Consider the following 26,563-nt stretch of genomic DNA (forward strand, 5'->3'; position numbering starts at 1 on the left):
TCTTTCCTCCAGTGGAGGTGAAGACAAGCGATTGCCTGCCTTAACCAACCTGGTACTTCTCATTCACATTAGTGAATTGAGTAGTTGTTTGTTGTTGTTTTTTTTTTTTAAATAGATAAAGTTCTTATTCATGATTGGCATTGGAGATTTTGAGATCTGCCTCCTGGGAAGAACTCCAGAACACCCACAGAACAGACACGTCTAGGCAAAAAATCAGGGAAAACCAAGCTCCATTCTCCTGTCTTTCTTCCAGGAAAACTTCAAGGTAGCGTGACTGGAGCATTCTCACAAAGCAGCCAATGGATGCGATATCTTTAACTCTGGAAGCTGTGAGTTCAAAAGCAGGGGAAGGGTATGGGTGCTTCTGATAAGTGGACATGTGCAGTGGTGCTGTTTGGAGGCAACCAGGGCGAGCCTTAGGATGAAATACTCTTTGGGTCTTTGAAATGCTACTCCAGGCTCAGAGTTCAGTAAGAACTGCCCTGGGCACCAACTGAGTCCAGCATGATGTCTCCATGGCTTTTTAAACCTCCACAGAATGTCCACTCCCCAGGACAGTATAGAGACCAACTGAAGCAGGGTCGGGAGACAGTGAGGATCCAACATGAACACAGGGCATCCGTCACGTACCTATAGTTCATTAGAAGGGACATGTCTCAGTGTAAGCTTGATTTGATCCTCACAGTGACTTTAAGTGGGAGAGACCTGGTCTGAGGGACAACCTATTTTTTTTTTCCAGCGAAATCACCCCAAGCTCCTACCCATCCCTCTATTGTTCCATTTGGTTTGCTTTGCTTTTTTTTTGAGACACAGTCTGAGAAGGAAGCGCTTGGCCTATGCCTCCCACATGCTGGGATTATACAGGCATGCGCTGCCATGCTGGATTCAGAAATTTTAAGAAGACAAATTGGCCAGAGTCTGTAGTGATGTACACAGTAAAACTTTCTCCCAAGTTTAGCTCCCCTGCCTCCTCTGAGGAGGCCTGGAGTTAGATGAGAACTAGGAAAAAACCTCACCTCTCACGTTGGGATTCATCGTTGTTGAAATTGTTACATACTTCAGTTCTTGGGAGAAAACTAGCTCAACTCATTCAACTTCCCTACCATTGAGCAGTAGTGAGGTCGGCCTTGCTTCTTTTCTGTGGAGTCTTCTTGGTCAAGTAGCTTCATATCCCCCCTATCCTTAAAAAGAGCAGGAAAGAGTGGGCATAGAAGCAAATGAATGGATGGCATTTCTCCTTAAAGTAACGTCTACCGTCCTATGCACTGCAATCTCACCTCTGTCTGGTACCTCCGCTATCACAACTCAGCCTATTTCATCAAATTTCAGTGAGATGATCTATGATCCTTCTAATGTTCTACTCTGTTTTAAGTTTTTCCTCTCCCTCAAAACATACAGAAATGGGAATGAAAATAAGCAAGAATTAGAGAAATTTGTGTCTTTCCCCTACTCCTCCCCCCATTTCTTTGTGTGCGTGTCTGTGGGTGCCTGTGTGACTGTCTGTCTGTCTGTCTGTCTGTCTCTCTCTCTCTCTCGGTGTGTGTGTGTGTGTGTGTGTGTGTGTGTGTGTGTGTGTGTGTGTGTGTGTTTTGCAAGACCGGGAAAGAGTATGCATATGACGTGTATGTGTATACATGTGCCACGGAGCATGTGTGGGGGTCAGAGGATGACACTGTGGGGTTCACTGTCTCCTCCCACCTCTGCATGGGTTCCAGAGATAGAGCTCAGGTTGTTATTCTTGTTTATTAAGTATACCACCCACTGAGAGATCTCAGTAATCCAAAATTTTGTGTATTTTAGCAATTTTTTTTAAGTGCATGTGAGTACAGATGCCCCTGGAGGTCAGAGGCATCTGATTCCCCTGGAGCTAGAGTTACAGGTAGATGAGAACTTCCCAGGGTGAGTGCTGGGAACTGAACCAGAGCTCTTTGCAAGGGAAATACATGCTTTTAACTATTGAGCCATCTCTCCAGCCCCCAAGTTTTTTTTAAGCCTGAATTGATTTGTGGTTGACGGGTATGGCAAACTATAGTTTCTAAAGATGACCTCATCTACCATGTTCTTCCAGACTTTACCACTCTGCCATTGACTAGAAAGGCCCATCTTCTTTTCTTAAAGGAGCAGGGCTCTATAATCTTATCAAGTTCTAGAGTATGGCAAGAGCGATGTTATCTGATGTCCAGGTCATAAAAGCATCCTGTGCTTCTGATCTGTTTTCTGGAGATGCATGCTTTTGCCACTCAGCCACAATGACACGAGAAAGCTTAAGCAACATTGGAAGGCTATGTGGAGATGACCTAAAGTTGTTTTCCCATAGCCCTGGCTGACCTCATAGCTGAGATTCAGAAATAAGAGTAAAGCATTTTTAAAGTAGCTATTCTGGCCCCCGGTTAATTGTGCCAAACTGGTGCCATGTAGAACAGAGACATGCTAGCCCTGTAAACTTTTGCCCAAATTTCAGGTTCATGAGCAAGATAAATATTTGATATTGCTTTAAGAAAATAATTCTGTCATGTAGGCATACCTGACAGGTAACTTGAGACCCACTGTTCATAGAACTTGTCATTTTCAGCATTCAGAAAGAACACATTTCAAGTTTTACTGCAACCCGTCAAGTTTTGAGGTGACTGCTGGCTACTTATTTGATGTGTATGGCTTGAATCTCAGATGTTATCTGCTTTAGCTTTTATAAGACCTTGGTATTCAATATCTATGAGCCATGAGCCAGGACCAACAAGACCAACTTCACCTTGGAAGTTGTTAGAAACAGGGAATATTGATCTCTCCTCCAAATTTACTGGATGCAGGATTTGCATTCTAACAAAATGACTTTCTATTCATTATATGTGGAGAAGCAACCCTATGAAGAATAAGCCTGTAAAAAATAATTATCTGTAGGCATTGGACAATAATTTTCTTTTATTTAAAATATTTTTTATTGTGCTACAACGCACATAACATAAAATCCATCATCTTAATAATTTTAAACGCATAGCTTAGTATTATTAAATGAACTTATAATGCACACGTATCACTACTCTATCTCCTCTCAAGCTTTAAAACTGAAATTATATGCATTAAATAAAAATTACCCCTTTCCTAGGTTAGTTTTTTCAGTAGAAGTAGATTTTTTTCTCAACTTTGAAACAAGTCTTTCCTTTATATATGATTTGATGTTCATCATTTTATTCTACTGCTGGCTTTTGGTTTAGTTTGTTCTTTTAAAAATGTCTTATGTTGGGCTATGAAGTAACTAAGTGGTTAAGGGCACTTCTATTCTTGGAGAGGACCTGGGTTTGAGTCCCAGCATCCTTTGTGGCTCACATCCACCTGTAGCTTCTATTCCAGGGGATCCAGCACCCTCTCTTGACTCAGAGGGTCACCCCTCTCTTTACTCACCCTCTCTGCACAAAACATATATATATATATATATATATATATATATATATATATATAAAGCAAAGTAAATGCAATTTAAAAAATTCTTTGTGTTGTAAAGTAAGCTTATTGGTTTGGAACCTTTCTAATTTTCTAATGGAAGCCTTTCTAACTATAATTTTCTCTCTTAGCATGGTTCCCACTGTTTCCCATAAATTTGATATATTGTTTTTCCATTTTCATTTGCCTTGAAGTAGTTTCCAATTTCCCTTGTGATCTTATTTCATTTGTTTGCTAAGAGTATTTGACTTTTTTTTTTATAATTTGTAAATTTTCCAGATTTATTCCGTTAATGACTGTTCACTATGCCACTGTGACCAGAGGGAATATTGTCTCTGCTGAATCGAGTTGGCTCCATTGCGATGGATCTTTCCCTTGTGCTCTACTTGGTTAGACGATCTGCTGCTAAGGTGGGATTTTGAAGTCTCCAACTAAAATATGCAACTGCCTATTTCTGTTTTCAAATCTTACAGCTTTTATTTCATATATTCTGATGGTTAGTAGATAATCAAAGGCACGATTGTGTTTGTAAGTAGTTATCATTGCTGTATTCTTTTGATTAACGTAAAAATGTCCTTTGTCTCTTGCAAACAGTTTTCAAGTTTATTTTGGCTGACATTCCTTTCTTTAGCCTTGTTTTCTTTGGGTTGCTATTTACAGGACACAGTTCTCCATCTTTTTACTTTCAACCTATTTGTTTCTTTGGGTCTAAAATGAGTCTCTTGTAGATGGGATGTAGTTGGGTTATTTTTTTTAAAACTAGCCTGTTAATCTCTATCTTGCGGTTGAACACTTTCATCCATTTGCATTTCAAGTAATTACTGATAAGGACAGGCTTGCTTCTGCCACTTTTGCTATGTGTTTTCTGTCTTCCAAAGTCATGGCTTTTAATCCCTTATTTATATGTCGCCATTTCCTTTGGTGTTTAGTTGACTTATATAGTGAAGTGTTTCAACTCTTTCTCATTTCCTTTACTGTGTAAAGCTATTTTCTTTGCAGTTACCATGGGGATTACATTTAACATCCCCAAGTTACATAACTCTAATTTCAATGCACAGCGGTCTAACTTCAATGACATATAAATACTGTCCTCCTTTATAGCTTTGACCCTGTCCCTTCCAGTTGTTGGTGTTATTAAATTACATCTTTATATGTGTGTGTCTCAAAACACAGATGAATCATTTCTTTTAAGTGCATTAATCTTTTTTAAAATTATGTAGAGAACCAAATGTGGAATTCTAAAGTCAGAGTAATGGTACTTGTTAGACTAATGATTGTTTTTAGAGAATTAGTGCCATTTCCTAAATCCTTTCCTACAGAAAGGTATAATAAATGTATTTCACTGATACATGCTTTTATAATTGCCCTTATATTTACATTAATTAAAGTTTCTATTTATGTATACAAATTCGGGTTATCGTCTGAAGTCTGTTTACTGTCCCATGCAGGGCATTACTGTCAGAAATTTCTTGCATGGCAGATCTAATGGTATAAACTCCCCCAACTTTTGTTTATCCTGCAGTGCCTTAGATTCTCCTCCACTTTCAAGGGACAGTTTTGGCAGACATGGCAGTCTTGGCTGATAGTTCTCTTCTTTTTATACTATGATTGTATTGGCCTATTGTCTGCCAGCTCCAAATTTTCTGGTGAAAAGTTTGATGTTACTCATATAGAGGAGGGTCCCTTGTATATGCTACACTGCTTGCCATTTTCAGGCTTCTCTCTTTGTCTTTGAAAGTTGATGGCAGACGTCTCGTTAGAGTGCCTGGTGCCCTTCTTCCCAGCAAAAGAAGACCCAAACAGAAACCAAACAACTACTTCCTGACTTGAATGTTCGGAGCTCAGTGCTGGAGCATTGAGGAGACATAACAGAGATGTATCAGACAGAGATCCATGACGGCCGTGTAGAGAAGGGAGTTATGTATAGAGAATATACTGTTTCATCTCTGTAATTGATATCAACACTGAACCAAGAATGACTGCACATCAGAGAGAGGGTGTGTAAGAAGCTACACACACTCACACTCACAGACACACACACACTCACACACACACACATACACACAACACACACACTCACACACACTCACAGACACACACACTCACAGACACACACTCACAGACACACACACACTCACACACACTCACACACACACACTCACAGACACAGACACAGACACAGACACACACACACGCACGCACACACTCACACTCACAGACACACACACATACACACAACACACACTCACACACACACTCACACACACTCACAGACACACACACACTCACAGACACACACACAGACACACACACACACACGCACTCACAGACACACACTCACAGACACACACACTCACACACACACACTCACAGAAACACACACACACTCACACACACTCACAGACACCCCCACACACTCACAGACACCCCCACACACTCACAGACACCCCCACACACTCACAGACACACAGACACACACACACACACACACACACACACACACACACACACACACACAGTCTACTCCTGGCAAAGCCTGAGACTCTCACAGTTCTCCCTGACATTGGTTTGGAGAGCTATGGAAGATGATGAAGGAACCCAGGCTACCTTGTACCTACTAGCTGTATTCCCACCTCCCAATACTGTCCTAGGATGAATTTTCCTGTGATGTAGTAGTTGACTGTCCTTAGGAGTCCTGTGAACCAGATGGATGACACTACCCATGTACTCTCAGCTTCAAGAGGTAGCCAGGTAATTCATGATTAGTAAGTTGACCCATCAGACACCCCTAGGAAACAAAAAGGCAGGCTTGGCCTTGTAAAGAAGCTAGGAAGTCTTTCTTGAGAGCTTCAGCTCTTTAAGTTGCCAGGGAAGCAGCCAGGTGCTCTCACTTATCATTTAATGGCCATAATTAGGAGTTTCACAGCCTATATGGAGAGACCTGGTCTACCAAGGCCCCCAGGAAGCATCTGGGTAGCCTGACCCATCCATTGTCAGCTCTAAGGCTCAGTTGGACAGCCTTCTGTGAGTTAATATAGCTCAAGAGGGCCCACAAGTCACCTGTGCAACTCTAGTAATCTACCTGCTCCTACTTGGTGTGTTGTATCCCTGAGTCCCACTTGGCTTGCATGTTGGTGGATCTGCTGCCTCTCTTTCCATAGACACTCTACACAAAGCCATCAACTACAGCTTTAGACACTAGATAGAGGTATACTACTGAACCCAACTAAAACCAAAGCCCAGATAGCCTACCAAGCCAACATATTAAGAAACATTATCACAAAAGTTGTTTTATGAAATTAGAGGCATTGTATCGGCTAGATGTACAGATATCAAAAAGAGATACTAGAAGCACAAGATACTATGTTACCAGCAGAGGAATACAATAATTTTCTATCAATAATAACAAAGAGAAGAAAACTAATGAAATGCCTAAAATTCAAAATAACCGTTTTGGCAAAATTTAATAAGATATAAGAGATACAGAAGAAAATTGGCTAGTCATAATTGACTGGATCTTTGAGAGGGTCATTAGTAAAGAATGTCTGTGAGCACATTGCCTTGAGGACTGTCATGTGGGACAGTAGCTGAGGTCTCCTTGATGACCTGGAGGTCAACACCATTGTTTGATAAACTGATCACCCAGACATAAAAGTGGAAGAGCAAGCTGTGCTCTTCTTGAGCAAGTGGGTCCAGTGTGACCTATGGGCATCAGATTTCCCACACAGACTCACACAATCACTCTCCTTGGACCTTCTAGGCCTTCAGTTTCCCTTTAGACTTATCATTGGTTCTCCTCATCCTGAGGGTTCCAGGTTTTTACACTGAACATCTCCCGATTTCTCTGTCTCCCCTACATGTAGCCATTACCAGACAATGCAGCTTCCAACTGTGATAACCGGTCTTCTTTTATAATCATTGGTTCTGTGCTTCCGGAAAACCGTGATTAATACAATCTGAATGAGCAATTCAACAAAGAGGTAGGTAGAAATGAAGAGTCAGACGGAAACGGTGAAACTAAGAAACTCAGAAAGTCAAAGCACAACCAGCAACTGACACAGCCAACTGCAGAGAGGATGAATTTCTGAACTTTAAGTTTAGGCTTGGATATAAACCTGTCAGAATTTTTTAAAAGTCATCTTAGACTTGTAAGATACCACTAAGAAAGTAAATACTTAAATTCTGTGTATTCCTCCAGGAGAGAGGTAAATTGATAAAATATATCCAGTGAAATAGAAGCCTGAAACTCACTTCACAAACATGGACAGACAGACACGCGCACGCACGCACACACACACACACACACACACACACACACAAAATGAAAGCACAGGGACCGGAAAAAGATTTTTCATGAAGATGGAGAGCAAAGTTGAGCAGTTCTAGCTATACTTACACCTAAGCAAAAGCTAGAAAAAGAGACTACAAAAGTCACTACATAATGAGTGAGGGATCAGTTCAACAAGAGGATATCACCATCCTAAGCACACGTGAACCCAATTCTGGAGTGCCTAATTATATAAGCCAAACATCATTAGAACTTAGGGGAGAGACATATTTCTACAGAATGCTAGTTGAGGGTTTCAGCATCCACTCTCATCAATGGACAGATTGTCTAGACAAAATGTTAGGGAAGAGTAAAGCTGTACTATAGAACAAATGGACTTGACAGACGTTTCCAGAACATTTTGCCCAGTCACTGCAGAATATACATTTTTCTCATCGGCATATGGAGCATATTCTAGTTTCACGTCTGTTACTGTGATAAAATACCCCAACGAAAAGCCATTTGGGGAGAAAAGAGTTTATTTCAGCTCAAAATTCTAGGTTAGAGTCCACCATAGCAGAGAAACCACAGTGGCAGAAACGTAAAACAGATAGTCATATCACATCCACAATGTAGGACAGAGAGACGGACACATTCACATTTGCTTGTGTGGTGGTTTGAAAGAAAATGGCTTCCATCAGCTCATAAGGAGGGACACTAGTAGGAGGTGTGGCCTTATTGGAGGAGGTGGTACTTTGTTGGAGGAAGTGCATCACTAGGGCATGGACTTTGAGGTCTCAGAAGCATAAAACCAGGCCTAGTGGTTCATATATCTGTTCCTGCTGCCTGCTGATCTGAATGTAGAACTCAGTTCCTTCTCAGCACCAGACTTCTTGCCATCATGATAGTGGAATAAATCTCTAAGTCAACCCCAATTAAATATTTCCCTTTATAAGAGTTGGTCATGGTGTCTCTTCACTGCAGTAGAATCCCTAATGAAGACAGCCTGCTTATTTGCTTGTGGTCAGCTACTCTTCTCCAGTTTTATAGGGTTCAGAGCTCCCTGCCTAGGAACTGGGGCCACCTGCAGTAGGTTGAGTATTCCCAAATCAATTAATTAAGACAATCCCCCTCAGACATGACCACAGGCCAACTTGATCCCAATAATTCTTCACTGAAGCTTTCTTCCCAAGAGAATACAGGCTGTGTCAAGTTGATAATTAAAGCTAACCATCACAGACCGCTTTCCAAAAGGAACCCTATGTTAGATCATAAAACAAGTCTCAACCAATTAAAAGGGGCTGCAATCAATCATATGATATAATTTCCATAACCACAAAACTGTAGACTAACAAAAGGAACTTTAGAAATTGTAAAGTACGTGGAAACTAAATAATATATTCCTGAGTGAACAGCAGGTAAAAAGAAGTAAATTAAAAAATTCTTAAAACGAATGAGAATGGGAAACACAATACAGCCAAATTCATGGGATATGACAAAACAAAGAAAGCTCCTACAAGAAAAGCAAGAAGAAGCACTTTAAGAGGTTGGCATAGAGGAGATTTTTTTTTTATTATTATCAAACTTCCAAAGCATAGGTAACAAAACCAAAAATAGACGAGGGATTATGTCAAACCCAGGAGGCTTCTATATATCAGTGGCAATAATCAGAGGACGACAGTGGCAATATGAAGTGTGAGAGAGAACATTTGCTTATTTGATGAAGAATTAATTTCCAGAATACACAGATAATTTAGAGAATGAAAACATAAATACAGTTATAAGAAGCAAGTGATCGAAACACTTTTCTTTTTTTTTTTAAATTGGGTATTTTTTATTTACATTTCAAATGTCATCCCCTTTCCCCTACCCAATCACCCACTCCTTTCCGCCTCCCCACCCTAACATTCCCCTACAATAGGGGGTCCAGCCTTGGCAGGACAAAGGGCTTCTCCTCTCTTTGGTGCCCAGCAAGGCCATCCTCTGCTACATATGCAGCTGGAGCCATGGGTCTATCCATGTGTACTCTTTGGATGGTGGTTTAGTCCATGGGACCTCTGGTTGGTTGGTATTGTTGTTCTTATGGGGTTGCAAACTCATTCAGCTCCTTCATTTCTTTCTCTAACTCCTCCAATGGGGACCTTGTTTTCAGTTCAATGGTTGGCTGTGAGCATCCACCTCTGTATTTGCCATGCTCTGGCAGAGCCTCTCAGGAGACAGCTATATCAGGCTCCTGTCAGCATGCACTTCTTGGCATCAGCAATATTATCTGGGGTTGGTGACTGTATATATATGGGGTAGATCCCCATGTGAGGCAGGCTCTGAATGGCCGTTCCTTCAGTCTCTGCTCCAAACTTTGCCCCCATATCCTCTCCTATGAATATTTTTGTTCCCCCTTTTAAGAAGGACTGAAGCATCCACACTTTGGTCGTCCTTCTTCTGGAGCTTCATGTGGTCTGTGGATTGTATCTTGGGTAATTCAGGCTTTTGGGCTAATATCCACTCTCAATGAGTGCATACCATGTGTGTTTCTTTTGTGATTGGGTTACCTCACTCGGGATGATATTTTCTAGTTCCATCCATGACACTTTTCAAAAGAAGATTTAAAATGTGCCTCCTATCGCTAGCCATAGGGAAAATATCTATCAGAATCATCCCAGATAGCAGCTTACTCTCACCATATTGGCATGATCATTAATAGTGGGAAAGAGGACCAAGAACACATGCACGCATTTGGTAGGAACGTGATTTAGCACAGCTGTCACAGAGCATGATGGGAAGAGTCTCAATAACTCGAGCATTAAATGGCCACACTACTGAGTGTATCACCCCCCAAATGAAATCAGCATATCAAAGGACTCTTATTTACTGTAGTCTTATTCATACTATCCAAGATGTAGAATCAACTGAGGAGCTGGAAACCAAGGCTCCAAGCACTAGGAAATGATAAGTAAAATAAGGCCACAGGAGTGCTAACAACAGTGTATCAGATTATCACATTATATCCCCCAAATATTGTAATTATGTGCCAACTGAAAGGGGGAAATAATCAATATTTTCTTAGAAAATGATGAATACTAGGCTAGATGTGTTGGTATCTACTTGTAATCCCAACACTCAAAATGTGGGAGGATCATCTGTAAGTTCAAGGACAGCATGTAGTAAATTCTAGGTCCTCATGGTGAGACTGTCTAGACAGACAGACAGAAAATACAAATATTAAAATTCCACCACTCCGACCCAATTTGATCATAATGTCTTGTTTGCATCTTTGAGTTCACTTGGCATTTATTTAGATCTCAGATGTTTATATCCAAATTTCCACTACGTTTGTTTTGGAAATTTGAATTTGATGCTGTGATAACTTTGAAAAATCAGAATTCTCTTTTCCTTCACATTGTGTGCTTTCAATCGTGTTGTTCATTATTTAGAACAAAAACTGCTTTTGAAGTTCAAGGACAATTTGATTTGAGTTTGAGGGAAAAACAACAGCGCAGGTAAGCTAAAATTCTTGGTAGATGCCAAGAGTGGTAGGGGGGAAGAGGAGGAAAGGGAGGGGAGGAGGGAGTGAGAGAGTGAGAGAGTGAGGGAGGGAGGGAGAGAGGGAGAGAGGGAAAGAGAGAACTTTTAAGATGGGGTCTAAGAGAGCAGAGGAGCTCACCAGTAGGTCAGTGAGTAGTGTTGTGGAAGAGGGTGGGGTGTGATTCAGAGAAAGATTAAGAAAGCTGAGTGTTAGGTGAAGGATACTTAAGTTTTGGCCAGTATCCCCCCTCCCCCAAAAAAAGAACTAAAAGAAAGGAAAAATTGTGTTTTTCCGAGTAACTGGGAAAGCCAGAAGGCTACATGGCGAGGCCTTGTAAGTGGGTGCTGTTATTTTGAAATAATGCTAGTTGGATTCGCCCTGTATCAAGATTAGATGACAGTGCACAGTTCAGGTTTCTCAGGTTTTTTTTTTTTTTTTCTTTTCTTTTTTTCGGAGCTGGGGACCGAACCCAGGGCCTTGTGCTTCCTAGGTTCCTAGGCAAGCGCTCTACCACTGAGCTAAATCCCCAACCCCGGTATTTTTTTTTTTTAACTTGAAGCTGTCCTCAGCTATTTTTCTAGCTTCATCTCTGTTGCTGTGATGAAACACTCTGACCAAAAGCAATTTACAGGAGAGAAGGGTTTATTTCGTTCTACAGGTCACAGTCTATGACGGAGGGGAGTCAGGGCAGGAGCTGAAGCAGAAACCACAGAGGAAATGCTGTTGGCCGGCTTGCCCACAGGATCATGCATAGGTAGCTTTCTTAAACAGCCCAGGACTACTGTCATGGAGTGGTACAGCTCACAATGGGTTGGACCTCCCTTCAGTTAATGGCCAAGACAAGGGCCAATCTTATCTGGGTTGATCCTTCAGTTGTGACTCCCCTCTCAGGTGACTCTAGGCTTTGTCAAATTGGTAGAGCTAACTAGGAAGAGTGTGTCCAGCTGCTTTCTTATTTCTCCACATACACAGTTGCTTCTAAATGTCATAGTCCTTGATGTCTGCCTCCCAGAAGAAGAATAAACTGGGGGCCTTTTAATAAAGGTCGGTGCCCTGGAAGTCACTTAGGCCTGAGAGGGCAGAACTTGCAGCAAGCAAGATGGACAACAAAGGCCTGAGGTGGATAAGTAGCCCATGCTGGCCTCAAACTTGTAGTCCTCCTGCCTCACTCTTCCAACTACTGACAGTATGGGCGTGAGCAACCACAAGGGGGTTGGTTTGGTGCCTTGGTTGGCACGTTGGTGACAAGTCAGAACACTCAATCATCAGAACACCAATTCCAGCTGCTTGGAGGACAAGGTACCCTAGCTCCTGCAAACAGTGATCATCCTGTGCCCACTGTCCCCTTTTCCATCAATATCCTCTGATAGCCAAAAGAGCTATCATAGTGGTGGGGCTGTGGTAGTAAGGGGAGAGACTGGGGAGTGATGTCTGCATGAAGGTACCTGGGAGAGCAAGGACCTGGGGGCTCAGGCGTTGGCTGCAGACTGCAGACTGCAGACTGGATAAGGTGTTTCAACTGTTTTACTCTGGGAAGGCAGGGAGGCTTCTGCTCTAGTTGACTTTCTTCTTCCTGTCTCAGAGGGTCTTAAACAACGTAAGGAAGGTTCAGAGTTTTGGTTCATAGCTTAGGGTAAGAAAAGCGTGATACGACCGGCTTCTGTGTCAGTGGGAGCAGGAGGCTGATGGCTCACATCTCAACAGATCAGGGAAGGGAGAATGGGGTTGCTCAATTGGTTTTCTTCTATCCCCTTTTATTTAGTCTAGGGCCACATGAGCAGGCCTCCCCTCAGCTAATCCTTTCTGGGAATGTCCTCACAGACAAAATCCTGTGGATGTTTTCCTACTGCCCCAGGCATTTCTTAATCCAATCATATTGACAGTCCAAATTCCCCATCCTAGGCGGGAATTAAGAAGCACAAAAAGTGATAAAATATTTTCTTCCTTTCTCCCTCCCTTCCTTTCTTCCTTACTTCTTTGATGGTGCCGGGGATAGAACCCCATGGTCTTGTAATGTGCCAAGCAAACGCTCTACTATTGAGCCCCAGCCCCAGCTCACATTAAATTTTTTTCCATAGCTGACAACATTCCATCGTCAAATGGGTAGCATTATACGTGTGTGGGTTTGTTCTTTTTTTTTTTTTTCCAAATGGCTAAATATATATGGTAATATATGTTTAGTTTGCAAGTAAACAGATTTAAAGCACTTTAGGCTTTCCTGGGAGGAAATGTTCTCTAAGATTGGAAATTGACTGTTATTACTTTTGCTATAGTTAGGATTTGCGTGTTCACACACCGGGCCTCTCTCGGGTAAGTACTGTCATAATGATTTGATCCCTGCCCTAGAGCACAAAGGAGCTGTTTTATCTTCCTATTTGGGTTTTCAAGATTCTCAGCATGCGTAAAAGTATATCTGCAGCCCGTTCTCCAGGGGTTACATTTGCTAATCCACAGAAGTTCTGTTTTCCCCAGTCGACAGGACTTGGAGAAGTTTGTATGATAATGACAATAATGTTGACTACAATGTCGACTTTGGTCAGTCTGCAGCCCTTCTGCAATGCTGTCGTTGGTATTCTGACAGCCCACTGCACTACGATGACAGATGACCCCATCTAAAGCAAAATGATAGCCCGATACAAAGCAGTTGGTTTGCAAAAGGACAAATAGGACCATCCGAAGAAGGGGATTTGTCGTCATTAAATTCTGGGCGTAATTTGAATGGCATCACCCTGTTGGAAATGACCATTTCTTCATCTTTTCATGTCTTTATTTCTCATAAGCCATCTTGAGCTCATGGAGATCTACCTGCCTGTTTCATAAGCGCCACCACCATGTTATCTTAAGAGAATATCCTTTTCTGGTCCTGACTCCTTCTGTTTTTTGTTTGAAATACTGTTTCTCTATTTAGTCTGGCTTTCCTGGAACTCACAGAGATCCTACTGCCTCTGCCTCCCAAGTGCTGGGATTAAAAGTGTGTGCTACCTCTCCGGGCCAACCTCTATTTTAGAGATGCCATATGAGGTGCTGGTGTTAATCAGGTCTGCTATGTTAGAGCTCTTACTAGGCCCCCACTGGCTACTCAAGCAAAAGGCTCATGCCTCACGTGTATCTTCAGCATATTCTGTAACCATGCCAAAACACAGCTCTCACCTCAAAGACAAAAACCTCATTCTTCTTGAAAACAAAACAAACAAAAAACAAAACAAAACAAAAAGTAAAGCAAAGCGAAAACCAAATAGCAACACAATTTTCAGATCCATTGGTGGGGACTTCAGATAAGTAGGTTATGGCAAAGTTGGGAAAACTATTGTAGGCTTTAGATGTTACTAGTTTTCAACTTGGTGAAAGCTAAGTGATCTGTTTATGCATTCCAAAGGATTTACTTAATAGTCACAGGGAAAGTCTGAGAAGGACAATAACCAGCCAAGTTGTTACGATAACCCAAAATAATCTGTAATTAGCCCCTGGACATTCAACATTCCAATCTCTCTGCAATCATTGAAGTTTTTTTATTTAATTTTTTGACATTTAATTATTCAGTATGTGTGCTTATGTGGAGATCAGAGGACAACCTCTTTCTACTGAGTGAGTTCTTAGGGTTGAACTCAGACCACCAGACTTGATGGCAAGTGCCTTTGCCCACTAAACCATCTCACTGGTTTCAATGTCTGCAGCTCTCGTCTGCCTATGTAGCACAGCCAACAGAGATGTGTCTTCCTGTGGACTCCAGTTCATGTCTAGATGAGATGAGCTACTACAGGACTCCACATAGTTTTGCTACGTGGGTCTTAAAGAGAAGACAGAAGCAGCACATTGTGGGGAGGGCATCTCCATCTTCCCTCCTCATAGAGCGACCCAATGGTACCTTCCAAAATGCAAGTTATGATTTTGTCTGGGGCTTTGGCAAGTCGAAGAAAGCCCTTTATTTTAACAAATATTTTTTAATAATTGGGAATTTCATACAATGTATTTTGACAGTAGTTATCCTTTCTCTTCCCTTAACCGTCCCCACCTCCCTGTCCTTCAACTTCATGTCCTGGTCATTTGTGCTGCTGGTGCACTCCTGTGTGTGGCCATCCACTAGAGTGTGGTTGACCTACTGGGATCATATCTTTAGAGAACTGCTCTCCCTTCACCAGCAGGTATCAGCTGCCCTCAGGTTCTCAGTTAGGGGTGAGACTTCAAGCTCACCCCTTTCCTCCATGGTGAATGTTGTCTGCCTTGAGCTCGTGCAGGTCTTGTGTGTTTTGTCACAATCCCCGTGTGTTCCCAAATGCAACAAACCTCTTGTCGTGTCTGGAAAACACTACTTCAGTGTGGTCATCTACTGCTCTGGCTCTTTTTTTTTTTTTTTTTAAAGATTTTATTTATTTATTATATATAAGTACACACTGTAGCTGTCTTCAGATACACCAGAAGAGGGCATCGGATCTCTTTACAGATGGTTGTGAGCCACCATGTGGTTGCTGGGAATTGAACTCATAACCTCTGGAAGAGCAGTCGGGTGCTCTTAACCGTTGAGCCATCTCTCCAGCCCTACTGCTCTGGCTCTTAAAATAATATTTCTACCCCCTCTTCAGGGTTGGTCTCTGAGCTGTGGGAGGAGGATATGTAATACAGATCTCCTGATTACAAATCTCCTCCTTTAACTGACTTGAATGGCAAGTATGGATGATGCAGATTCTCTCCCACGAGTGGTCCATAAGTAGAAGGTTGCCCTCTAATTGTTTGGGATCATTTTCTTTTTCCGCTCCTTGAACCTCAGCCTATGACGTCAGCCTGACTTGCTTCATGGTCACAGATGGTGGCAGCTTCTAGCTTTACATAATCCCAGCCCACCATTCAGAGGTAGGAAAGGAGATGTGCTTTTTAAATTGAGGAAGGCATTTCCCATAATTCCCTTTATATCTCCAACACTAGGTTTATATTAAATGTACATGCTTGACATAGTCCCCAGAAAGACATGCTGATCAATAGACCAACACACCCTTTTAACTTACATAGGGAAAGGATGTGTATCAAAATAGAATGAAAGATTTTTTTTCCTTCTAGAAGTTAGAACTGACAGATGCTACCTTGAGATGGAAAGAAACCCCTAGTAATGTTATTTAAACCGTTCAGAATACCTGAGTCATGTAGTAGTATTAAAGTGATTCTAGGAAACTAACAACAATCATGCCCCCACAATTATCACAGCTCCTTCTTAGTGTCTGTCTGTACATACACTGTGTTTTGTACGTAAAACCTTGACAGAGGTTACAGTCAACCTCAATAAAGGTTGCTGTGTAAAAGAATCGTGAAGGGGTTTGGGGATTTAGCTCAGTGGTAGAGTGCTTGCCTAGCAAGTGCAAGGCCCTGGGTTCGGTCCCCAGCTCCGGAAAAAAAAAAGAATCGTGAATGGAATTGTACACCTCTTACACTATCAATGGCATATTTGATGACTGGATTCTCATTAAATTGGATGTAACAGTTTGATCTAGCCTCTGTTGTTTGGACCTTTATGATTATTAATATCAGCCTTATAAGCCCTTGTGGAGGGTATCTGTGGGAAACTACATTAATAGCTCGAACTTCTGTTGCATTAAGAGAAGCCTATGACAGGCCCCTGAAAAGTCTGTGAGACTAGCACTCTGTCTGACCGCTGCAGCATCCTGAAGCTTAGTCAGTCTTCCCGGCCTGAGTTTCCTTACTTGAAAAAGATGAACTTAGAATAAGTAAAATCCACGATCATCTCCAGCTGCAATTGTCCCCAACTCGATGAATTCTAAGATCTTCTGGAAGGAATTACTGCTTGGGCCTGAGGCTCACTAAACATGTAGAGATTAGAAACTGGTGGACACATTGTGCTTGTAGGAAACCTGCGTTTAGCCCGTTCACTTTAACTGAAAGCAAATGGGAACAGGTTTTAGAGTTTGCTCTCTCCACTGTGGCCGAATCCCTCTACTGCTCGATGTTTGCCAGTAGGAGGCTCCACACCTGTGTCATACCTGACATGCTCCAGTGGAGGAGCTTGGAGTTTGGGCACGCCTGGGGAAAGGTGAGGCTGAGAGTTTAAACTACTCATCCACCTGAACCCGGCACCTGTGTTTCCTTGCCATCCTTTCGTCAGAGTGTTGTTAAAAGGCAGCCTTGTTTGTTCACAAGATCTAGTGATGGTTTCCATGTAATACATATAAACACCTTGTCAGGCACCAGAGACAGGTTGGAGAGAATGATTGACAGGAGTGGGCTTGCGAAATCACACCTGCTGTCACAGCAGATGGGAAAAGAGCCGGAGTAACCTGTGGAGTTGCTGATCCTTTCCGAAAATTCACTCGCAAAAAAACATAATTTTAGCTCTTCTGCAGACTTTAGAAATAGCCATTATCGCAAACCAAACACTAGGGGAGCGAGTACCGCGTGAGTTTTCAGCCATATAATTTCAATAAAGTAGCAAGAAGCCCTCACCGGCTAGGCAAACTGTGTTTGAGTGCTGGGCTGGTACAGCACACCATCCTTTGCCAAGTGTAAAAATGCCAGTCAAGCCGCCGTTGCTGGCTGGCTGCCCAAGGGGCATCTAAGCCTACCCATAGTGAATTGCCCCACCCCACGAAGAGCTATTGGCCTTGAATGCACAGGATGCCCCCTAGAGGAGAAAAGGGACTGGGTAGATTGTGTACCGTGCCAACCGGAGCATGGGCAAAGGGGAACAGGACGCGCTGACACCCGCAGGAAAGCCATGCAGACCCGAGGAAGTGTTCTGAGCTCTGTGTGTTAGGCTCAGATATTGTTGGCTCTGTCTTGCTCAGCTTAGCAATATGTTACCCTAATTTTCCCTGATATGCATTTAAAATTTATTCCAAAATTAGTGACTGAGTTCCCACTACATCGCATTGTTTTACAGAAGGCACAAAGACGGGCCGAGATGGACCGCACACGTTTGTGCGTGTTAAGAGAAGAATTGAGCAGATCTAGGTAGCCAATGTGAAGAAGGTCCCAAGGGCAGAAAACTATCAACTACAAATGAGCCTTCCCATGCTTAGAGCTGTCTGTACTGAAGAAGGGAAGGCATACCATCGGAGTAGGAATGGAAAACTTTGTAGAAAAGCGAGGAATTGATCTGGGCCTCCAAGTACATGGGAATGAGGCTTAAAGTAGAATACTTAGGAAAAAGGCTTTCACCCATCATCATCCCAAGTACTAGACATTCCTTTGTTCTTCATTCAATTAGCAAATGTGTCTTGAGTGTTGATTCTATGCCGGGTCTGTCTTAAGCATTGGGAGCTCAGAGGTCCTTGCTCTGATATAGGGAGATGATGAATACAACTAGCTGACAGGGAAGTCTAGTGAATGGTGAGCATTCTCTAGAGAGTTGGGCCTGGGTGGTGGATATGGAAAATCAGTGGCTGCAGTAGACATCTGTGACAGTGGTAGCCTGGGGGCTTTCTTTAATTCTTGGGAGAAGTGACGGTTAAGCTTATATTGTAAAATCAAGAAGTGGCCAGCCCACAGAGAGGCAAGGGGTCAGGGCAGGGAAGAGAACAGCTGTGGCAGAAGCCCTGAGGTGGGCCACAGCACTGCCATAGTTGAGAAGGTCAGCATTGTTCAGTACATTGGGTGACGGGAGAGCGGAACAGACAAGGTGGGAGGGGTACGGTGACCGATGACACAGGGACGTGCCTTTTAGTCTAAGGGAGACGAAACCCTTTGAAGAGCTGAGATACTTGATATGTTGATCCCTCTGCTGTCTGAGAATGGGCCGTGGCAAGAGCAAGAGAGGACACGGAGACAGTGATGGAGAAGGAAGGGGCCTGCCTGGCATCCGGTGGTGTTCCCGGAGATGGGGAGAACATGCATTTGAGTTATGACTTGGATACAGACTTGACAGGATTTGCTGATGGATTGGCTGTGGGCAGGAGGGAAGGCAACTTGTCAAAATAGTGCCAGAATTGGACTCAGTTATCAAGTGTGTGCTGGCTTCTCAGAAATGCCTAAGCAAGCGCTGGGAGAGCTTCGAGTTTGCAAATAAAAGTAAGCATTCTGTGGAAATAAACAGAGGGCTAGCAAGCAAGAAAAGTGCGACTATTTCTTCTGAGTTTGAAGGGGCAGGGGAGCCACCCACCATCACTATGGTTTTGATGTTCAAAGGCACACAGAAGAGAGAGACCCGCAGAGTCAGGGAAAGTGTTCTGGGGTGCCCTGGTTGGAGACTGGTGGATGGGGAAGGAGTACTAACTACAAGCAGTCTATTTTGTGAAGCATTTAAATAAGGATGCATGGATTGATGTTTCCAGAAAAAAAGAGGTACACGTATGCTAACGATTGTATAAGACTAACTGAGGATTGGAATGTTACAGATCTAAATCTGAATTATCTTGAGCTATTTTTAAGTTCCATAATAGTCAATTTTTTATTTACTTCTGTGTCTGACTTAACCTCCTTGTGACTTAGTTTTAAAACCTTTGGGCTATATTAACAGGCTGCTAACTTCCACTATCCAAATGGTATGACTATGATCAGCTAATATTTGAGACCAGTTGTGGAGATTTACTGCTTTGCTGTGAACCACCTACCTCAGGTTCCCACAAACCTACCTTAGAAAAGCCCCAGCTCATTACTTTCTTTTGTTCTGTAACTACAAAATCCTCATGAAATTGTTTCCATCTTGTCACATGCTTTTGGGAACAATGTAAATCTGTGTTTCCAGGCCACAGTTGCTCGTGGGGCTGAAGAATAAACTTGTCTTATGCACTTTGAGATGAGAGCTGTGGTTTTCTCCAGCAGGTGCAGATTGGCCCTTCAGAAAAGGGGGACAACATTATTGACATCCTGGCCATTTGAGGCTGATGTTATATAAATTATTGTTCGGCTCCCTGGTTTGCTGTAGAGATAGTAACCCACTTCCCTGCAAGTCTGAACTATAATGGGCTGACTTCCTGGGTTGCTTATTATAGACAAGGATTTGGTGCCTTGGACTGGGTGGTGTCCTAAACACGTTGCCACAGCTTGTGTGTGGAATTTCTAACTTTATATATTATCTTTTTATGAATACAATGTCCAAATGTTTTTTATGTTTTGTTTTACGACAGATATTAATTGAGTTTTCAATCATAGGATTGGGACTCCCTAATGACATTCATGCCCACTTGGCCCACTTGTGGACAGTGTTATCGTTGTGGATTGGCGTTCAAAGGTTGCCTGTTGGAGTTTCCGGACTCTTATGTACCAGTGTACACCACTGGAGCAAGGACACATGGAGAGCGACTGTAGAGACAGTTTGTTCAGAAGGAGAAGGCAGGCTGGGAATGTGGCTCAGTTGATAGAGTACTTGCCTTGTTAGTACACAAGGCCCTCAGTTTGATCCCAGCACTGCATAAATTAAGCATGGTGGCCCATGTCATATAACTGCATATGAATTCAAGGTCATTGTCCAGGGCATAGAGAGTTCAAGGCTGGATTACATAAGACACTGTTGAAAAGAAGAATACCTAGAGAATGGAAGTGGACCAGTAGCTGGGAACACAGTGGTGCCAGAGGCTCTGGGCCATGGGAGTCAAGACCTCTAATAGCTGGGTTTTGTAGCACCCACCTTCTCCTCATTTGGGATTCACAGCTTTCTCCTGCTTGCTTGCCCAGTCTGTCTCTTCTAGGTAGCCTTTGCTGGTGAGGATGGGTTTCCAGTCTTTTCCTCTGTCCTCAGTGATGTCTCTCTCTACCTTATTCTCCTCAACAGGATTCAAGGTCTGGTTTACTCGAGGGTGCTGATAAGCAAACTTTGTTACTGAACTTTGTTCCGATAAAGATGGGAAACAAAAGTCAAGAACTCATGAAAAGTTTTGAGCATTTTGACAAACTAGTTTTTTGTCTTTTGAAGCTAATATTTAAATTTCAGACTCACAAAAAAAAAATACCAGAACACATGGTCTGGGAAGGAAGCACTGTGTTAAGATTTCTATCAGTGACCAGTAATAGACCTTCTGGAGTGAGAGGGAAGCGAGGAGATGGGTGGACACTTTGCTGTGTACACCCAGGCAGGAAGAGGCAGTGCTCCCTAGACTGAAGAAAGACTACTGCTTTGTCAGGCTGGTGACTCCCTCTCCCTTCTCAGAGGGGAGTTGCCATTACTGGAGCCACACTGGCCCTTATCTATCCAGAGCAGGAGCTGAGAGGCCATCTGTCCTATACAGGCAAGTCTCTCATGTTGCGGGGGGGTGCAGTAGGTACAAATAGCAAGACTCTTTTCTTCAGAATTTGCCTTCCCCTGCTGGTATTTACCCGTATCCGATAATGAGACTCGGATTCTTTCACACATCAAAATCATAAGATATTAATAAAGTCTAGAAGAAATCTTAAGCTATATTAATTTCATTTACTGAAGTTTTAGAATAACAGCACACAGCTTGGTTATATGGAATGTCTAGTAGCATTTTGTATACTTCACTGAGACTTTGTGTCCTATTCTCTTGCTACTATATATTTGAGGCAGAGGGAAAAAAAAATTTAAAACCCCATCTTATTGGTAAATTATCTGGTAGGTAAAACGTCCTAATTTTTGGTTTATAAAATATGGTCAGCAAGGTCCAATGGGATGACCCAGTAAGTACAGGCGATTGCTGCCAAGCCTGAGAACCTGAGTTTGATCCTCAAGAACCACATAGTGGAAGGAGAAAGCCAACTCTTGCCAGGTGTCTTCTGACCTATAAGCCCAGACAGACAGCCCAGACACAGTGTAAACAATAACTTGGAAAGCAATGGTCAAAATGTCAGTCAGGAGCTGAGATCAGCACACCTTAGATATGCTAAGATCACAGCCATGGGGGCCATCCCAGTCTTCCAAAGTTAATGGTTTGGAGCCAGCATCCTCGTGATCCCACCACCTGTCACTTTCCTTGTCAAGCTGCTTCAGAAGTCACATCGCAGCACCTCTGGATCCGATTTCACTCTCCTTTCTTTCCCCCATATCTCTAAAGATGAGTGATCTCACAAAACCGTGCTACATCCTCACACCTCACAGCATACGATGAGCTTAAGTTTGTATGCTTCTGCTACTTTAAAGGCAGGTGTACCCTCCCATCTGACCAGTGTCATTTCCCCCATTGTCTCCTGTCACACCAACGACAGACATTGTCATGAAGCAACGACTTATTTTTATTTTTTTAAATCTCTTAAGTAAAGCAAAATCTTCTTTTAAGTTTGTCATCTATCACCCACATGCCCAGGCAATCCTGCTGCCCTTCGCCAACCATGCTGAAAGCGGGACAACTTTCTCAAGATGGGGAAGCTTGTCTGCTCAATGTTTAGGGAATTCCCGCAGGCAGCGATTGCCAGTCAACTCTAATCTACTCCTCGGTGGTTTTCTTTCAAAAGGAACTACTTGGGGCTGAGCCAGAGGCTTGTCAAGAGCTCGAGGCCTTGTGGAGAGGATCGGGAGAAATGGAAGGGAGGCGAGTGAGTGGGGAGGGGTGTCTGTGTGGGCAAGCTTGTAAATCTCCCATCAAACCCCAGTGCAGTGTCCTCTTCAGGTAAAGAGCCTCAGTTCCGAGGGAGAGAATGTTGTTTTCTGTGTGTTAGTTCTGATTTATTTTTGTCTTACTTGCAGTAATTGGGAGATACATTCAGAAATCTCCGTAACATGGAAACTACGGCGGTTCGTCGCTGGTCTAATTAAGGGATGGCGAGCGTACTTTGTGCTGATGTACCGCCACATCCAAGGATGCTGACGTGCCCTAGCCAAAGCGCGAATGTCAAAATGAGAAAACGGTAAATGCTTGCAGTCATGCAGTCAATAAAATGTACACAGTTTTGTCAACACTCCAATTATTCCCGAACGAGTTAAGCAAAGACACCGAGGCCCACAGCAGCCTTGATTACTCCTGTAATAAAGACAATAAGATACTGACTTTTGAAAGGATTGGCGTTATGGTTGAAAATTAGGTAGTTTTATTTTTAGGTTTCACGTTAATTCAAAGTGGTGGGGGGCGGGTAGCTAATACACAAAAAAGTATTGTGTGGTACAATTAGAAAAAAAATGAATAAGAAACCATTTATATTTATAGTACCACAAAAGAGTTAAAAATATAAAATATCTTACTGTGTCTAAAACACCAATTCATATAAGTAGAAATTGGGGAGATTTCTGCTTAAGTATACTTATGGGAGTAAGGCTTCGGAGGGAATGGGTGATGCTAAGCTTAAAGATTTAGCAGTCTGATTAAAATAAAAGAGGCTTCCACACAGCATGAAAGCCCTAAGCACAAGTAAGCATAGAGAGGGACATTCCCCCTGAACTGCCGGCTGTCCCACATAACCTCGGACTGTTGCGATAGGGCCCACTTTAAGCAGAGAAGCTATGTCTGAGGGGATCGTAGCCGTATGTAGGACTAAGGCTCTCATGCAAACCGCACCTCACACTATGCCCTAGATCATTTTAGTAGTCCATAACCACTCTGCCACCTGCCTCCTAGATTATGTTGAAATATGGAGATTACATAAGGAGCTGCACCGGTTTAAAGCCGCACACGTGATTTGATAACATTTGATGTAAGTTTAACACATTTGGAAACGTCACTCCAGTCAAGATGGCCTTGTACCCACTGGAAATCCCGGCTGACAACCCCCTTTTAGTATCCAGGCAACCACTGATCTGCTTTTTGCTGCTCCTGATTAGCTGGCACTGTTAAGAATTTTATTGAAACAAAATACTATATTCTGTATATTTTGGCTTTTACCTTTTACATTTTTTTCATTTGTTTCTTTCAGAGTCTAAAATAGCCCGGACTGAACTCAAACTCACTAGATAGCTGGAGCTAACTTTGAACTTCTGTCCCCCTTTCCCTCTCTCCAATGCCACCATACCAACTTATTTATTCTGTGTGTATGTGTGTGTGTGTATGTGTGTACTCATTAATATGTTACTCATATAGGTAGTTTCTTTTTAGCTACTCATTTTTATTAACATATATTAATTGTATAAAGTAAATTGGTTTCATTATGATATTCTAATATACCATGTAATATAGTTTAATCATAGTCCATTTCTTTTTAAACACTGGGTAAGGTCTCACTCTTCATTTCTAATGTTTGATGATATAGCCACAGTAGTCTTCTTCATTTGGGTATCCACGTCCTTCATTCTGGGGAAAAAAAAAAAAAGTAGCTGGGTCACGTGACAGGCCCAGTCATGTGACGGGCAGACGCTGTGCTGGTTGTCATGCTCACAGTATGCGAAGCCCCCTGGTCCTCCCAGCTCTTCCTGTGGCTTGTCACATTTCACACAGTTGTCATTTGTGCAGCCAGTATCTTTTATTTTAGTCCTGCTAATGGCTAAAAGTGTTATCTTGTGGTTTTCGCTTGCCCGTCCCGAATGAATAAAAACGTTGAACATCTTTCCATGAGTTTCTTTTCCATCCACGTGTTTGGCGTTGTGATACCTGGAAACACAGTATATTATGGATGAGAGGAAGGTAATGAGTGAAGAAAAATAGTGGTAGCAACAACGAAAAAAATGCAATGAGAAACTCTGAGAGAAAACAGTGCACAGAGGACGCCATGTTCCACAAACGAAGTAAATCACAGCATAGGAGTTGAGCAACTGGTGAGACAGAAAAGTAGTCATTTATGAACTAATGAACCAAAACTTCAGATATCCACGGAAAACGAAGAGGAGCGACTGACACATTTTGGATTCACGTTTTCCCCCCTTTAAGCTTGTCACAATCCCTAGACTTAACATACTTGTGTGCTCTCTCTAGTTTCGTTTTTTCCTTTGAAATTATTATGTCATTTCAAAAAATAGGTATTTCCTCCTGTGGATGCTTCTTGCTTATCTTTTCCAGAGTTTCAAACTTCGTGTTTTCTACAAATTAAAAAGAACACACAGTGTTGATTTTATCCCTACCGGTGTCTTTTGCAGACAGTTGATGAAGTCTTACTTCTTGCAAATGTAAACTTTTGCTCATTAAGCAGCATAAATTGAAAAACTCTCAAATAATCACTTAAACCTCTTAACATTTTCTAGAACCTTCTTTCTAGCTTCAAAGTAGAAAATTGGAGTGGAATAGTTCTTATTTCTAAAATATAACTTTCCGTAGTTTGATTTATGCTTCCTTTTTGTTCTTTTTAAAATTTTGCTTATCAGATTCAAACACATGCCTTCTATCTTTATTTAAAGAGAAAAGGAGAAAATATTGATGGCCTTTGTGCTGGGTAAAAAATATTTACCATTTCCTTCCTGCCTTCTCTCCAAGACCAAACTTTCATAAAGAAAATCAGATTTAACGTACAAATTATTTTGATGATTTATCACCTTCATTGGCTAAAATTACACATTTTGAAGAGTAGACACATTTCTTTTGCCTTTTCTTTGAAATTCTCCCTTGCAGTGTCGGAACCTTTGCCTGGATCTTTGTCTGTGCACCAGGTGTCTGCAGTGCCCGCAGAGGCCAGAAGAGGGCGCTGGTTTTCCTGGAATTTAGAGTTACAGGGGCTTGTGAGCCGCCCTGTGGGTGCTGGGAAAGGAGCCAGGGAATCTTAGAAAAGAAGCCCGAGGAGTCGAGCCGTTTCTCCATCCCTAAGACCGGTTTTGTTTTGTTTCTTAAGTTATTTCATGTGAAGAAGACGGTGAGCCGCACTTCAGCTCTGCTCTCTGCTCTTCCCACCCCCCTGAGCATTTTCTTTGGTCCATGTAGGGATTTTTTATTTGTTTGTTTGACTCTAGTCCTTCAGTTTCCTGCAGTTACGCACAATGATTTGCCTGTTTTAATTCCTCGCCAAATCTTTCGTCTTTTTTAGATAGCTTTTTAAAACCCAACTTTACTTTCACAGATACAATGCTTCTTCTTGACGATTACCCAAGAAGTAAAAAATTGGGGGGTGGTTCTTCTTCAAAGATGTTTTTCCCTATTAGATCGATATCGTTCTTTGGGGTTATTTATATTTTTAAAATCCATTTAAAGTAATGAACTGGCTTTGTTTTAAAAGTTTTAATGTTTATATAGAGTTTACAGTATACAGGTATAACTTTTTATTGTCTACTTGGAACTAACCTTGTCCCACTCCGCCCGAAATGTGGACAACTTTCAACTGTGTGGGCACATTTATCCTCACCCCTCTCCTTCACGGTGGCGTTGGTAGTCATACACAATGCAGCTTCTTACCAGGTAGCGTCACCGTCTTTGCTTTAAGCTGTTTCTGGTGAAACAAAGAATAAATGGCCCTCTATCTTTGCCACCCCTGTGCTCTTCCCGACCTCCTGAACATTTGGTTTCTAATTGCTTTAATGTTCCTTGAGCCAGAAAGACTTTGTAGATAATTCTATGTATTTTATATCTGCCAGCAATAAATTTACTTCATAGTTT

General features: G+C 42.2%; 1 long non-coding RNA gene across 2 annotated transcripts; it reads left to right on the forward strand.

The window, feature by feature from the left end:
- On the forward strand, positions 1–26,563 carry LOC134481001 (uncharacterized). Of its 2 annotated transcripts, none has more exons than XR_015633457.1 (4): positions 1–265; positions 3,718–3,848; positions 22,807–22,967; positions 23,967–26,563. It is a non-coding gene; the product is annotated as an uncharacterized LOC134481001 (long non-coding RNA). The 2 variants fall into 2 exon arrangements; XR_015633456.1 differs by having other exon boundaries at positions 11–329.

This window comes from Rattus norvegicus, chromosome 11 (assembly GCF_021556685.1).
Source record: "Rattus norvegicus strain SHRSP/BbbUtx chromosome 11, alternate assembly SHRSP_T2T, whole genome shotgun sequence".
Taxonomy (NCBI): domain Eukaryota; kingdom Metazoa; phylum Chordata; class Mammalia; order Rodentia; family Muridae; genus Rattus; species Rattus norvegicus.